The following is a 16,285-nucleotide window of genomic DNA, read 5'->3' as shown; positions in this document are numbered from 1 at the left end:
TTGGGCAGAGAAGCAAGTTATATAATTTGCAGCATGGTTTTCCAAATACATTCAGCATTTCAACCATTTAGAATTCATTTAAGTACAGATATTTCCTCATATCCATGAGAATGAAAGTGTGTTTTTCTATTTACCACAACACCAAAAGCACCTACAAGAATCTGAGGGGGGGAGGGGGGGCGGAGAAGTACTTCATTTTATTTTTTCAATGGCTGCTTCAAGTTCTCTTACTTGGAACACACAGAAAAAAATCCACAAGTGAGAAGTTGTGTTCTATGGTTATGTCTTTTAAACAATGTTTTGTATTTACAATTTTTTTCCCTAATTAAAAGCACCAGCTGCAGATACAGTCTGCTAAAAACATAAGACATTATAAACCCATTAAAAGACAGCTTGCCAAACATGACTCAATGGACATGAATTTGAGCAAACTCCAGGAGACAGTGAAGGATAGGGAAGCCTGGAGTGCTGCAGTCCACGGGGACACAAAGAGACACCACAGTGAATGAACAGCAATAATAATGCCAAACATATAGGGTTGGCCAAAAGATTTGTTCAGGCTTTTCCATAAGCTGTCATGGAAAAACCCAAACGAACTTTTTGGCCAACCCAATACTTATTTAAAAAAACCTTTAAGGAGACAAAAACAATGCAGGGAGCAGATTTACCCACTGCGTCAGGCAGCCCTTTCCAGTTTCCCTATCTGTATTCCCAGTAAGTTGGACAAGGAGTGCTGACCCCAGAAGGGGGCCCTGCCTCACTCATGGTGACTGTCAGGACCCAACAAGGCGGGGGGGCAGCTCTGGGTCTGTGACGACGGAGCATGACACCTCCTGGACCAGCACCCCCAGAACTGCAGGCCCTGAGGGCCACCCCAATCAATTGGAAGAAGTGGGAGGTGCAAGCAAAGGGCCTGACTAGCTCTCAATGGTTCACCTGCCCACAAGGATCTTGCTGCCGCTTCCTCACATTCCTGTAAAGCTTTGGAGTTTTGTTTATCTGTTTTTCCTAAACACTTAGTAAAGAGAACAGCTACTCACTCTAGTATCCTGGCCTGGAGAATTCCATGGGCAAAGGAGCCTGGTGGGCTACAGTCCATGGGGTCGCAGAGAGTCAGACATGACTGAGCGACTTTCACTTCACATTAGATGTATGAGACTAGCTGTAATGGCTCCCTGGGGGCTTGCTTGCTGTCTGTTTTAAATTCTTATGATTAAAAAACTGTGAGGCACTGAACTGGGACTCATCGGGTGGTATTTATGACAGCTTTACATAACTGAAAGGTGAAGAAAAGGCTCAAAGTTCACACAAATGCACGCATGCATGTACACTTGGGTTGACCTCCATGAAGCTAGAGTGGAATGTTAAATATCAAGTACTGAATTTGGGGGGGGGGTGGAGGGCCTTCCCAGGTGGCTCAGTGGTAAAGAATCAACTTGCCAATGCAGGAGACATGGGTTCGATCCCTGGATCAGGAAGGTCACTTGGAGGAGGAAAAAGCAACCCATTCCAGTATTCTTCCTGAAAAATTCCAGAGAATCCTCACGGGCTACAGTCCACAGGGTCACAAAGAGTTGGACACAACTGAGTGGCTGAGCACACAGGCACACGCTGAATTTCTTTCTTTCTTTCCCCCCCCCCCCCCGCCCCATTTATTTTTATTAGTTGGAGGCTAATTACTTTACAATATTGTAGTGGTTTTTGTCATACATTGACATGAATCAGCCATGGATTTACATGTATTCCCCGTCCAGATCCCCCCCTCCCACCTCCCTATCTACCCGAACCCTCTGGGTCTTCCGAGTGTACCAGGCCCGAGCACTTGTCTCATGCATCCAACCTGGGCTGGTGATCTGTTTCACCATAGATAATATACATGTTTCGATGTTGTTCTCTCGAAACATCCCACCCTCGCCTTCTCCCACAGAGTCCAAAAGTCTGTTCTGTACATCTGTGTCTCTTTTTCTGTTTTGCATATACGGTTATCATTACCATCTTTCTAAATTCCATATATATGTGTTAGTATGCTGTAATGTTCTTTATCTTTCTGGCTTACTTCACTCTGTATAATGGGCTCCAGTTTCATCTATCTCATTAGAACTGATTCAAATGAATTCTTTTTAATGGCTGAGTAATACTCCATGGTGTATATGTACCACAGCTTCCTTATCCACTCATCTGCTGATGGGCATCTAGGTTGCTTCCATGTCCTAGCTATTATAAACAGTGCTGTGATGAACATTGAGGTGCACGTGTCTCCTTCAGATCTGGTTTCCTCGGTGTGTATGCCCAGAAGTGGGATTGCTGGGTCATATGGCAGTTCTATTTCCAGTTTTTTAAGAAATCTCCACACTGTTCTCCATAGCGGCTGTACTAGTTTGCATTCCCACCAACAGTGTAAGAGGGTTCCCTTTTCTCCACACCCTCTCCAGCATTTATTGCTTGTAGACTTTTGGATAGCAGCCATCCTGACTGGCATGTAATGGTACTCATTGTGGTTTTGATTTGCATTTCTCTGATAATGAGTGATGTTGAGCATCTTTTCATGTGTTTGTTAGCCATCTGTATGTCTTCTTTGGAGAAATGTCTGTTTAGTTCTTTGGCCCATTTTTTGATTGGGTCATTTATTTTTCTGGAATTGAGCTGCAGGAGTTGCTTGTATATTTTTGAGATTAATCCTTTGTCTGTTTCTTCATTTGCTATTATTTTCTCCCAATCTGAGGGCTGTCTTTTCACCTTGCTTATAGTTTCCTTTGTTGTGCAAAAGCTTTTAAGTTTAACTAGGTCCCATTTGTTTATTTTTGCTTTTATTTCCAATATTCTGTGAGGTGGGTCATAGAGGATCATGTTGTGATTTATGTCAGAGTGTTTTGCCTATGTTCTCCTCTAGGAGTTTTATAGTTTCTGGTCTTACATTTAGATCTTTAATCCATTTTGAGTTTATTTTTGTGTATGGTGTTAGAAAGTGTTCTAGTTTCATCTTTTACAAGTGGTTGACCAGTTTTCCCAGCACCACTTGTTAAAGAGGTTGCCTTTTTTCCATTGTATATTCTTGCCTCCTTTGTTGAAGATAAGGTGTCCATAGGTCCGTGGATTTATCTCTGGGCTTTCTATTCTGTTCCATTGATCTATAATTCTGCCTTTGTGCCAGTACCATACTGTCTTGATGATTGTGGCTTTGTAGTATAGGCTGAAGTCAGGCAGGTTGATTCCCCCAGTTTCATTCTTCTTTCTCAAGTTTACTTTGGCTATTCGAGGTTTTTTGTATTTCCATACAAATTGTGAAATTATTTGTTCTAGTTCTGTGAAAAAGACCATTGGTAACTTAATAGGGATTGCATTGAATCTATAGATTGCTTTGTGTAGTATACTCATTTTGACAATATTGATTCTTCCAATCCATGAACACCGTATGTTTCTCCATCTATTTGTGTCCTCTTTGATTTCTTTCATCACACACTGAATTTCTAACTGCACACTTAAGAGCTTATCCCTAACTTTACATGTATACAGATAACAGAATGGTCACCACAAGCACTTTAATATCAAGACAGATGTTAACTGTTAAGGTTCTTATTTAATCGGCTCTACATACAAAATGCCCTAGAAGAAAAGAAAGGCTTAAACATAGATAAACATGATGGAGAGCGTGTCTGACCTCCTTGTATCGGCTCTGGAGGAAGGAGAAGAGCACACACAGGTAGAAAAGCCACACACTCAGAAGTAGTAGGAGCTGACAGCCAGGCTGTGGTCTGGACTGACCCTCTCCAGTGAACTGTTCAGTTCCCTCTGGGTGTCTGTTTCCTTCCTTTATATACCCGCTCACCAGGTTGGTGACAATGAAGGCCCACAGCTCCCAGTCACTGGTGAGCCTCAAAGCTGTGGTGAACTGGGCTTCAGCACTGTCCATGCCGTTGGCAGAGACACAGGCCAGGCCCGGCAGGGTACGCAGCTGAGCTGTGTGGCTAGGAGGGTGGGAAGGCAGGGGTTGCATTGCTGGTGCAGCCAACAGACCTGGGAGATCTCCTGCAGCCCAGCGGCCCGTATCCTCTGCCCAGCCTGCACGTGCCGGGGTACTCACGCAGGATTATTTGGAAGGAGGACAGGACGGGCTGCAATCGAGCATCTTAAGATTCTCCAGCCGCAAGAGGACAAGTCTGTGTGCTTCTGCGCCTTCTCTCGGTAGCTGGCTTGCATGGAGTGCGTCACAGTCTCCACGTTGACAAGTGTGCATGTGTGCTCCTTGGGAAACGGGTGGAAGAGGTCGGCGGATTTGCTGGATCTGCAGGATCAGCAGGATCTCTTCGAGCACAGTGTGGTGATGGTCTAGATGCACTGCTGTTGCTGCTTCTTACTCTTTACCTGCCTGGCATCAGGAGCACCTACGTGGAGCACCAGGAAGAAGATACACAGAGCCTTTCTGAGTGGGGTTATCTTGAGGGTGTTCTACTATCTGTTCACCGAGGGTCAACAGTGGGTGGACTTCCTGCAACAGCAGCCACATCCCTTGCTGAGCAGGAACAGCACCCATGTGTACTCAGATCCCACCACCCGGGCGTTCCCGGCCCCACACGCAAGAGGTAGCAGGCTGATATGGGGTCCTTCTCAAGTGTGTGCAGTCGTGTAACCTGGAAGACCAAGCTTCAGTTCCAGGACAGGGTCTGCTGTGAGATCTAGATTGCTTCTCACAGCAGCGACTTTCTTGAATCAATGGACGTCTCTTGACAGCATAATTCAGACAAAAGCCTTACTGCTTCAGATTTAGCATCTTTGAAACAGCGGGTTTTGCTGGGATGTCAGCCTGCCCTCTCCAGGTGGCCACTTGCCTGCTCTCTGTTCTCAGTGTGAAGACACAGCAGGGAGCCAAGCTGCAGGTGCTTTTGGGCTTCAGTGGGTTGCAGTGGCTTGAAGGAGAACATGGTCTTCAAGCAGTGCATGCACAGTGCTGAAGTGCTTCTTGAAGCCCAAGACTCCAGGTACCACTACTCAGCCTCCAGGCATCATCAATGGAAACCCTGCCTTAATGCTTTGGAGCATCAGCTTTAAAGTCATAATCAGGACAATAACATAGCTTCACTATAAACATCACTTTAGACATATGGCAAGACATAGTGTGAAATAAATTTCAGTCATAACAAGTGTAAATATTATCATTATTTCTGGTATTATAATTGTTTACTGAGAAACACAGTTATGAACAGTAAAATAAACCTCTAAGATTTCTAGCAACAAAATTAACACTCAAACCTATTTTTGCATATATAAAAGATGCAACTATTTAGTAAATGCAAGTTTTCATGAAAACAAAAACAAAAACAAAAACAAAAAAAAAGAAAGAAAAAACCCAGGAACTTTTAGGGGAAAAAAAAAGAAAGAGTAATGAGAAGGCATTAACCCTAAACAGATTTTCAAATATATCCTGGTTTGCAGGAGGAGGGATGGGTGGTATTGGAGGTTGGAACAATGTTAGTTCGTATTTATAGTTATTCTCCCATCAGTGTCCCTTCCTCTCATGTATATAACTTTATGCAGTGAATACTTCTCAAGTTCTCTTCTTCCCAACCTATCCTACTTTATATGGAGGAGGAAGGGAAAGGAAGGAAACAAAGAAGGAAGTAAGGAAAAGAAGGAAGGAAACTGGCAAGGAGGAGACTCCACTCCCTTTGACATAGATTCCCTAGAGTTTTGTTGGAAAGTCCTCTGGAAAGTCCACTATTTAAGGGATAAAAAATGAATTTTGGAGTCTGAGTCAGAGGAGTCCCCTTAGAAAGGTGAGTTAGAGACAGTGTTCTCAACATCACAATCTTCATCTTCATCCACACTGCTTTCAAATTTGCAGACTTCATCTTCTCTGCACTAGTTTGAAGAGTTAGTGGCATCCTCCTCTGCATCTTTCTCATTATCTTCTGATCTCCCTGAGGCAGGAGAATGTTCTCCAATCGTGTCTGATAATTCTGACTCTGCAGCCTGAAGCCCCGGGTCCTCTCTAAGCATTCCTTGCAAATTCCCTGATGAGGGGGACTGCAGACCCATCCTTCTAATCTTGGGGTTCGGGCCCCCCATCATGCTCATGTTCTTATGCTTAGCACAGGTCGCCTCTCTGTAAGCAGCGTATTCTTCAGGAGACAGAGTCCTGAGCCAGAGATCAAGGTCCACCTTGTACTGTGTCTGCAGTTCCTCCGCCTGCTTCTTATAAAGCTTCTTCTGGTCCTGGGGGACCCGCTGCCAGCATCTACTGATCTCTACCATGCGCTCCCTCAGGGGCACCACTTTCAGCTCCCTGCTCGACCAGAGATCCTGGTGGAACTTGTGATAGCCATTCATCGGGGGCTTCTTGGGCTCTCCGTTGAATTTCCACTTCATGGGTAAATGGTTTTCTGGGGGACACTTCACTTTTTGCACATTTTCCTGAAACTTTTTTGGCACTTTGCTTTGGCTTCCTTTGGGGACATCAGGTTTCTTGGAGTTCTGTACTAGTTCAGGGTGCTGTTCTCTGAACAGGGCCATTTTTTCCTGAAACTCCTATTTCTCTTCCTGGAAATCTTGACTGTATTTCAGCTTGAGCTGTTCTGGCAGCTTCCTGTATTCCTCAGACGGAACTTGGTTAGCTCCTGGTTGCTCATCTTTGGGTGTTGTTGGAGGATCTGAGGTCTCATCTCTTTAAAAAAGTGGCGGTAAGCTGTCAGGGGCTTCTTGGATAAATCAGGATGTTTCTTGTGTTTTCTGCTTTTGGAAGGATTGTCAACATTTTCCTTAGCTTCCAGGACTAGTTCCTTCAAAGTTCAAAGCTTTCTCAAGTTATAGGAACTCTCTAACCATTTGAGTTTACACTTTTCCCAAAAAAATTCTTTAAAAGCTACTTTTTCCTAATCTATCACTGACTGGGTTGTTTTGAACGTGTGCCTGTCATTGGGTGGAATGCTTTTCTCCATATTTTCCAGTAACTGCACAGTGTCTTCTTTGGACCAGTCATCTTGACTTTTAGCCAGCATCATTTCTAGGTCTTCGGGACACTTACCTAGTTCCAGCAGTTCAGACATCTCAGCAGAATCTCCAGCATCTGCACTCTCAAGATTCAGCAGGTGAGTGTGATGATTCTGTGAAGAAAGAAAAAGAAACCTTCTCTCCTATGTGACACATGAGAGGAGCACATCCCATTTGGGATATGTCTCTTCTATCATTTTATTTACCCTTAAGAACGTAAACGAAAACTGGGCTAGTCTGAATTGAGATTCATGTTGAACATTATGAAGCTTCTTTCACAGAGTTAAGTATCTTCAGACCCCATTCACTCTGCCTTCCAATGAATTCCACCAGAGAGTCTTTAACATACAAATGAGCAAAATAAAGACTGGTTACTCACCCAAGGGACAAAGAATAAGAGAAAATGAAGGGACTTTAAAAAAGTAAATGCCTGAAAAGCAAAGGACTTTAAAATAGCAATGGCAAACCACAGCACATGGATAAGAATGGTCAAAATCCCAAAGATGGCTGTCACCACATACTGAGAGGATGGGGAGAATCAGGAACTTTGATTCATTGATGATGGGAATTCAAAATACTACAAGCCTTCTTAAAGACAGGACAAAGGAATGGCAGCCCACTCCAGTATTCTTGCCTGTAAAATCTCATGGACAGAGGAGCCTGGTGGGTTACAGTCCATGGGGTCACAAAGGGTTGGACTTGACTGAATGACTAAACTTTCTGAAAGACAACATGGCCGTTTGGTACAAAGTTAAATATCTTGCTAGTGTGAAATTCCATAATCATGTTCTTTTATGTTTGCCAAAATCAGGTGAATCCATTAAAAAAAACTGGAGTCCCTTACTTATAGCAGCTTTGCTCATGACTACAAAACTTGAAAGCAACCAAGATGTCTTTAGGTAGATGAATGGATAAAGAAACTCTGGTACATCCAGGCCATGAAATAGTACTCACTGCTAAAAAGAAATGAGTGAGCAAACTAGCAAGAGACATGGAGTACAGTTGAATGCATATCACTAAGTGAAAGAAGTTAATCTGAAAAGGATACATACTTCATGAGTCCAACTATAAGACATTCTAGAAAAAGAAAAATATATAGAGAGTGAAATGATCCTTGGTTAACAGCAGTTACGGTTGGAGGACTGATGAATAGGTGATCACAAGATATTTTTAGGGCATAGAACACTTTCGTATGTTACACAGCTGGGTACCTGTCACTATCAGTTCAGTTCAGTTCAGTCATTCAGTTGTGTCTGACTCTTTGTGACCCCATGAACCACAGCATGCCAGGCCTCCCTGTCCATCACCTACTCCTGGAGTCCACCCAAACCCATTTCAATTGAGTCGGTGATGCCATCAGCCATCTCATCCTCTGTCGTCCCCTTCTCCTCCTGCCCCCAATTTCTCCCAGCATCAGGGTCTTTTCAAATGAGTTAGTTCTTTGCCTCAGGGGGACAAAGTATTGGAGTTTCAGCTTCAACATCAGTCTTTCAAAAGAACACCCAGGACCTGATCTCCTTTAGGATGGACTGGTTGGATCTCCTTGCAGTCCAAGGGACTCTCAAGAGTCTTCTCCAACACCACAGTTCAAAAGCATCAAATCTTTGTTGCTCAGCTTTCTTTATAGTCCAACTGTCACATCCATACATGACCACTGGAAAAACCATAACTTTGACTAGACAGACCTTTGTTGGCAAAGTAATGTCTCTGCTTTTTAATATGCTGTCTAGGTTTGGTCATAACTTTCCCTCCAAGGAGTAAGCTTCTTTTAATTTCATGGCTGCAATTACCGTCTGCAGTGATTTTGAAGCCCAGAAAAATAAAGTCAGCCACTATTTCCACTATCTCCCCATCTATTTGCCATGAAGTGATGGGGCCAGATGCCATGATCTTAAGTTTTCTGAATGTTGAGCTTTAAGCCAACTTTTTCATGCTCCTTTTTCACTTTCATCAAGAGGCTCTTAGTTCTTCTTCACTTTCTGCCATAAGGGTGGTGTCATCTGCATATCTGAGGTTATTGATATTTCTCCCAGCAATCTTGATTCCAGCTTACGCTTTCTCCAGCCCAGCGTTTCTCATGATGTGCTCTTCATATAAGTTAAATAAGCAGGGTGACAATATACAGCCTTGACGTACTCCTTTTCCTATTTGGAACCAGTCTGTTATTCCATGTCCAGTTCTAACTGTTGCTTCCTGACCTGCATACAGGTTTCTCAAGAGGCAGGTGAGGTGGTCTGGTATTCCCATCTCTTTCAGAATTTTCCATAGTTTATTGTGAGCCACACAGTTGAAGGCATGTAGCTAGAAACAAAACCTAAATGACATAGAGTCAAGAGACCAGGTGAGGGCGTTCTCAATCCTGGTAACAGAGTGGACCCCAACAAGAAGAAAGACTACTTTCCTGACAATTAAGCCAATGAAAAACCAAACAATTTTTCCTTACCATAGCCTTTCCCCTTCTTTTTCCTCTCTAAAGGAGAGCTTTTCTTAAACAATAGTAAACTGTTATTTTTTGCTGTAGCTAATGAGGACGACCTCATGCATGGAGTTTCCAGGCAACCAGTCAGATTCCTGACTAAGCCCTTATCATTTGTGTCCAGTATAAAAGAAAGGCCTGGCAGGGACACTGAAGGACTCATCTGAGTAGAAGGAATTCCTGGTGGCATTCAAGAAACCAACATCTCTCCTTCAACATCTAGCAATACACCAACCCTGCCTGCTCACAAGTTTTGCTATGGAATGAAAAACACATTGGATAGGGTGGGGGGCGGTAGTCAAAAGACTGTGGGAAATCTTTCTCACACGTAAGAAATGAGTCTGGATTCAGTGTTCCATCTTTCTTATCTCTGAGTCCTTACCCAAGGCTGGAGCTCAGTCCCAGAAACCCACTGCTTCCTGCTCCCACTGATGTTGTGTAGAGGTGAAGGTCTGCATTCCTCCTGGAGCTACTAGTTAGAGCACTGAGAATTCAGAAATGCATCTTGATGGTCATGTCTTCACCGATAACTTCTCACATTGTCAGACAGCCTATGAGTGTAGGTGGTTACTTGATTTTAGGAACTTGACACTGTTGAAACAGAATAAGAGTCCAATAAAAGTCAATTTTAAATGTCAAATTGTTTTTGACATATGAGCTTCTTCCTAGAATCTACCTGGATAAGAAAAGCAGGCTTAGACTCATAGACAGTTCTGGCTGGAAAATGTCAGACCCAAGCCCTACAAGCAAAACTGCAGTAGAAGCTGCATCTAATCCCAGACAACAAATTTGCTAACATTTAGAGATTATAGAGGTCTGTTTGTCTTTTGTTTGGTTTGATTACACAGTATTGCTTTTGTTCTGGCTGTAACTGAACACACAATAGCGGATGGTGGTTATTCCCCAAGACTCTGTTCCTTTTAGTCATTCCCAGCATATCATCTCATACTCTATCATTCTATTATGCAATCTGTATGCACATTTGAAATAATGATGCTAGCTTGTGAAGTTAAGGATTATGGCATAATCATACACTGCAGGATAGACTAAAAGAAACCATAGACAATGTGAAAGAAATGTGATACTGTCTATGAAGTTTGACCGCCATCTCTTAAGATTTTCTCTATTCTGACTGTTTCCATCCTATTCCTCAAAACATTTTCCTATTTAATCCTGTTGTACCCGGATCACAGAATCCCACCAAACACCACAGGAGCTGCGGATCGATGCAAAAGCAGTGAGGAACTTTATTACAAGCTCGAGCAGGGACTCTCTTCACACAATGGCAAAGGAGCCCCGAGTGAAAGCAGTGAATCTTTTTTATACTGTATAGCAGGGGAAGTGGGAAGGGAAGTTTAAGGGGATTGGTTAATTCATACTGTGCAGCAGGGGAAGCGGGAAGTCTTGGTGGGGTGAGGGACTTTCCCGCCCTTCTTAGATTGCCTAGGGGTGGAGGGCAACTTGTCTCCTTCTGATTGGTTGGTTTGAAAAAGTTTTTTTCTTCTTCTCTGGAGGGGTTTTCACTCAGAATGGCAGTGCTATCTAAAATGGAGTCGTTTTGAATTTTTCTTTCACATTTCCCCCTCTCTTTGTTCCTATGGAAGGCCCAATCATGGGTCTTCTATATCATCTGTGGGGACAGTCGAATACTGAGATCTGAGTAACACCAGGTGAACGGTATTGAATCTATCTTTTACAAAAGACATAATTCTATTTAATATGCAGGGACCGTATAGTTAAAATTAATAACAGTAGAATGAGGGGTCCTAATAGAGAAGAAATCAGGGTAGTCAACCAAGGGGAAGTATTAAACCAAGACTCAAACCATGATTGTTCATTTTCTCTTTCTTGTTTTCGCCTGCTTAGGCCTTCTCTAACTTTTTGAAGAGATTTCTGTACTACTCCTGAATGGTCAATATAAAAACAGCATTCTTCTCCTAGGGCTGCACACAGTCCTCCTTGTTGTAAGAACAGCAGATCTAAACCCCTTCTATTTTGTAACACTACCTCAGCCAGAGAACTTAAGGATTCTTGGAGGTGGGAAATGGATTTTTTGAGCTGTTCAGTATCTTCATCTATTGCAGCCCTTAGCTGGTTATATTGTTTATCTTGGAGCGTTAAGGCTGCAGTTCCACTTCCAGTTCCTATAGCCCCCAATCCCAACAGGACAGTTAAAGTTAGGGCAGTGACGGGTTCTCTTTTTACCCTATACTGACCTGGTGTCTCTAACCTTGGTTACAGTTCTTCTTCTGAATAATAGTTCAGCCGGGGGATTAGATGGACTAGGACACAGAAATCTTGGGAGGTTTTTAGTGCCGCCTGATGGGCACATGGAGTTAGTCTGGCGGAGCAAGCCCACCACCCATTTTCTGGTGGGATGATCCACTGGTGAGTGGAATTAGTGAGGTTAGTCATAGAGACTGTGTGATTACATAGGTGTTGATAAGTCTCAGCATAGGAACATAAGCTCCTATGCAGGTGCCTATATCCGTAATGGAGCTTACTGTCAGGCGGCCCGTACCAGGTTGTTGCTGCCATCTACAGGCTGAGACATTGGCAGTCATATTGAATCCTGAAGAAAAAGCAACTGCCTCATAATAAGGAGGCCTAATATTATATCAGAGCCAGCAACCATTTGTTAAGTCCAGATGAGAGGCATGAAGGGTAAGGTAAGCTGAGGAGATCATTTTTATAAGGGGGTTCTGTAGGGGGGGGACATGTCAACTATGGGGGGAGCTATGGGGGGAGTGTGTGGAGTAGGTCCAGTATACGACTTTGGTTCTGGGAGGGAGGTTTTGGGGTTGTCATCTGGGAAGGTTTTGGGGCTATCACCTGGTTTGGTCCCAAAGCTACCGTGGGGGCCAAATAGAGTGGTCCCAGCTGTAATTTGATCTCAAACCGGAATCCATTATCGAATCCAATCTGATAAAGACGTAGGCCCCAGGCTCTGCCTACGTCCCACCTGGTAAACTTTATTCCCTCATCAGTGAACTTAATCTGTAATGGAAAACATTGTCCAGGTTTAGACGACAGCTTCTTACATGGTGGGAAGTCTTGGGGTAATTTTACCTGAATGAGGTCTTTGACGGGATTGGTGAGCCAATGGACCGTTCCTGTAGTTTCACATCCCCAGGCGGCGCAATAAAAAGAATCAACTCCCCCACATTTTGCAATTTGGTTCCGATCCCTTCCTCCCCCTGGACAGACATATATGGGTGTTGGTATTGTGCATGGTGTGTCTCCTTGGAAGGCCCAGTCAAAAAGGCCGAGGGTCCCAAACTGAGGGCTCCCGATGAAGTCACTCAGTTGACTGGGACCATGGAAGCCATTAATGTCGGCTGCCAGGACGCATAAATCAAAGGTCAATACAGGCCACCATGTCCCTTTGGGGGCTACACTGGAAGTCGAATTAAGTAGTTCTCTGGTCTCAGGGTTGTAGACCACCCAAGTCATGTTAACTGGATGATGGGAACTGGCTGAGGTAAGCCCTTGGATGGCTGCCCAGAGCACAAAGTACCTTAAGAGGGAGATACTTCTCTGGGGCGTTTCTGAAGTTTTAACTTGAGTGGATTGTCCGAATGCTTGGAAACTTTCCATTGTGGCAGAACCTCGTAGATGTCAGTGAAAGGATCAGCAGGCCTCACATGCGAGAAGTGGACCCACGTTGATATACCGTCTACTTTGAGGGCCGTTGGTGTGACCAAGATGACGGAGTAGGGTCCTTTCCAGCGTGGTTCGAGGGTGCCTGAGTGGTGTCTTCGCACATAGACCCAATCTCCTGGCTGGAAACGATGCGGCTCTGGCGGTGGCTTGGTGAGGTGTAGGGCTTCTAGCCGTTTCCAAATGACTTTGTGCACCTGTTGGAGGAGTCGGAGAGAGGAAAACAGAGCATCAACAGGCAAGTCGGCTATTAAATCAGTCTTTAAACTAGATACAATAGGGGGAGGTCTCCCGAACATAATTTCAAGGGGGGTTAGCCCCAACATGTAAGGTGAGTTCCGTACCCGGAACAAGGCAAAGGGGAGGAGCGCCACCCAGTGCCCGACAGTCTCTAGCATTAATTTGGTCAAGGTCTCTTTTAAGGTTCTGTTCATTCTTTCTACTTGCCCTGAACTCTCGGGTTGATAGGCACAATGTAATTTCCAATTTGTCCCCAGAACCGCCACCAGTCCCTGACTTACCTTGGAGACAAAGGAGGGACCATTATCGGAACCTACCTGTGTAGGGAATCCGAAACACGGCAGGATCTCTTCTAAGAGTTTTTTTTGTTACTACCTGGGCTGTCTCTTTTTTCGTTGGGTAGGCCTCTACCCATCCAGAAAAAGTATCAATGAAGACCAGCAGGTATCTATATCCGTATTGTCCCGGTTTTACCTCAGTAAAGTCTACTTCCCAGTAGGCTCCAGGGCGTGTTCCCCTTTCTCTGGCTCCTTTGGTTGCTCCTGAAGTCTTTGTTGGGTTAGTTAGCAGGCAAGCCTTACAGTCTGAGGCAATTTTTTCTGTTTTTGCCTGGTAGTCTTTGATGACAATCTTTGCAGTTCTAACGAGATCTTGCATTTTTTTCACCCCTAAATGGGTTGCATTATGAATTTTCCAGAGCAGTTCTGTCCCCAGTTTTTCAGGTAGGATAGGCGCTGACTTAGTGTCTTTCCACCAGCCATTTTCAAATTGAGTCATAGGTAAGGAGTTAATCCATTTTATATCTGTTTCACTGTATTCAGGGTTATCGGGTAGAGTCATGGTCCCTGGGTCAGGGAGTCGAGCTGCCAGAACTGAGGTAACAGATGCTAGAGCAGCCTCCTTGGCCGAAAGATCAGCCAGTCGATTTCCCCTTGCCACGGGGGAGTCGACTCTTTGGTGGCCTGGGCAGTGGACTATGGCCAGTTTCTTGGGCAGCCAGAGGGCCTGTAGAAGCTCAAGAATTGTCTCTTTATTTTTTATAGTTTTTCCTTCAGCCGTCAGGAGCCCCCTCTCTCTACAGATGGCCCCGTGAATGTGTGCTGTGGCAAAGGCGTATCTGCTATCAGTATAAACGGTCAGGTTTTTTTCTCTACCTCTTTTGAGGGCTTCAGTCAATGCTATAAGTTTGGCTTTTTGGGCCGATGTCCCATGGGCCAGAGGGGCAACCCATATGACTTCTGTCTCCGTGGTCACAGCCGCACCCGCATACCTTTGTCCATTCTGTACGAAGCTGCTCCCATCCGTGTACCAAGTCAGTTCAGTATCCGGAAGGGGAACGTCTTTCAGATCAGCTCGGACCCCACATACCTGAGCCAGGATGTCAGCACAGTCAGGTAGTGGAGCGTCCAGGTCTGGATCCGGCAGGAGTGAGGCTGGGTTCAGGGTAGTTGGTAGCTGAAAAATGATCTTGGTAGGGTTTAGTAGTAGTCCCTGGTAATAGGTCAGTCACTGATCAGTCAGTTACTGATCCATCGATCTGGAGGTTATCTCAATTTACCCTCTATGGCATGAGGGGTTGTTATTTGCAGTTCTTGTCCCAGGGTTAATTTGCCAGCGTCTTTTACTAACAAGGCCACAGCAGCCACCATACGCAAGCAGGGTGGCCATCCACTAGCCACTGGGTCCAGTTTTTTGAAAGATATGCCACTGGTCTTTTCCAAGGTCCCAGTTTCTGGAGTAACACCCCTTTGGCTACCCCTCTGCTCTCATCTACATAGAGAAGGAAGGGCTTAGTGACATCAGGCAGACCTAGGGCAGGGGCTGACAGGAGGGCTGCCTTAATGTCCTGGAAGGCTTTATCCATTTCCTCTGTTCAGGCAAATGGTATAGTCTCTTTTGTTGCCTGGTATAGTGGTGTTGCCATTTCAGCAAAACCTGGGATCCATAATCTACAGAATCCAGCAGACCCCAGAAATTCTCTAATTCCACGTTGACTCTGGGGCTTAAGGATCTTTAACACAGTCTCTTTTTAGCTTTGGACAGCCACCGCTGTCCTTTTAATATGTATCCCAGGTAATGAACCCCTTGTCTGCCAATTTGTGCTTTCTTTGCGGAGGCCCGATATCCCAGCTCACCTAAAGTATACAGCAAGTCTCTGGTTGCCTCCAGACAGGTTGGTTGGGATTCTGTGGCCAATAAAAGGTCGTCCATATACTGTAGCAAGGTAACACGTGGGTGTTGGATACGGTACTCACCCAGGTCCTCATGTAAGGCTTCGTCGAAGATCGTGGGCGAGTTCTTGAATCCTTGTGGTAGTCTTGTCCAAGTTAGTTGCCCGTGAATGCCTTCCTCTGGATCTGACCATTCGAAGGCGAAAATATTCTGGCTTTTGGGTGCCGGGGGAGGCTAAAAAAAGCATCTTTCAAGTTCAGTACCGTATACCACTGGTGATTGGGATTCAAGGAGCTCAAAAGAGTATAGGGGTTTGGTACTGTGGGGTGGATGTCCATCACCCGTTGGTTAGCTTGTCTCAAATCCTGCACTGGCCTGTAGTCATTGGACCCCGGCTTTCTGACTGGGAGAAGGGGGCTATTCCAGTTGGATTGGCATGGGCGTAGGATGCCCTGAGCCAACAGCCTGCGTATGTGAGGGCAAATACCTCTTTGTGCCTCTTGTGGCATCTGATATTGCTTGACTCTGACAGCCTCTGCTCCTGGTTTTAGTTCAATATAAATTGGGGGCTGATGTTTGGCTAAGCCTGGACCTCCGGTTTCTGCCCAGGCTTGTGGGTATTCATTAAGCCACTGTTGCATATCAGTCTCAGAGGCTACTTCGGGGGAGCCTTGGTGTAATCTGTACTCATCTTCCAATTGCATGGTTAGAACTTGTACCTGCCTGCCGGCCGGGTCTGTAACATTTACCCCC

General features: G+C 44.8%; 1 pseudogene; it reads right to left on the bottom strand.

Annotated features, from left to right (window-relative positions):
* Positions 1 to 3,376: 3,376 nt before the first annotated feature.
* On the bottom strand, positions 3,377 to 5,846 carry LOC122706487 (annotated as a pseudogene).
* Positions 5,847 to 16,285: the final 10,439 nt, after the last annotated feature.

The sequence above is a fragment of the Cervus elaphus genome, chromosome 2 (genome assembly GCF_910594005.1).
Source record: "Cervus elaphus chromosome 2, mCerEla1.1, whole genome shotgun sequence".
In the NCBI taxonomy this organism is placed as follows: Eukaryota; Metazoa; Chordata; class Mammalia; order Artiodactyla; family Cervidae; genus Cervus; species Cervus elaphus.
The sequence above is the reverse complement of the archived record's forward strand: the minus strand, read 5'-3'. Positions and strand labels throughout refer to the sequence as shown.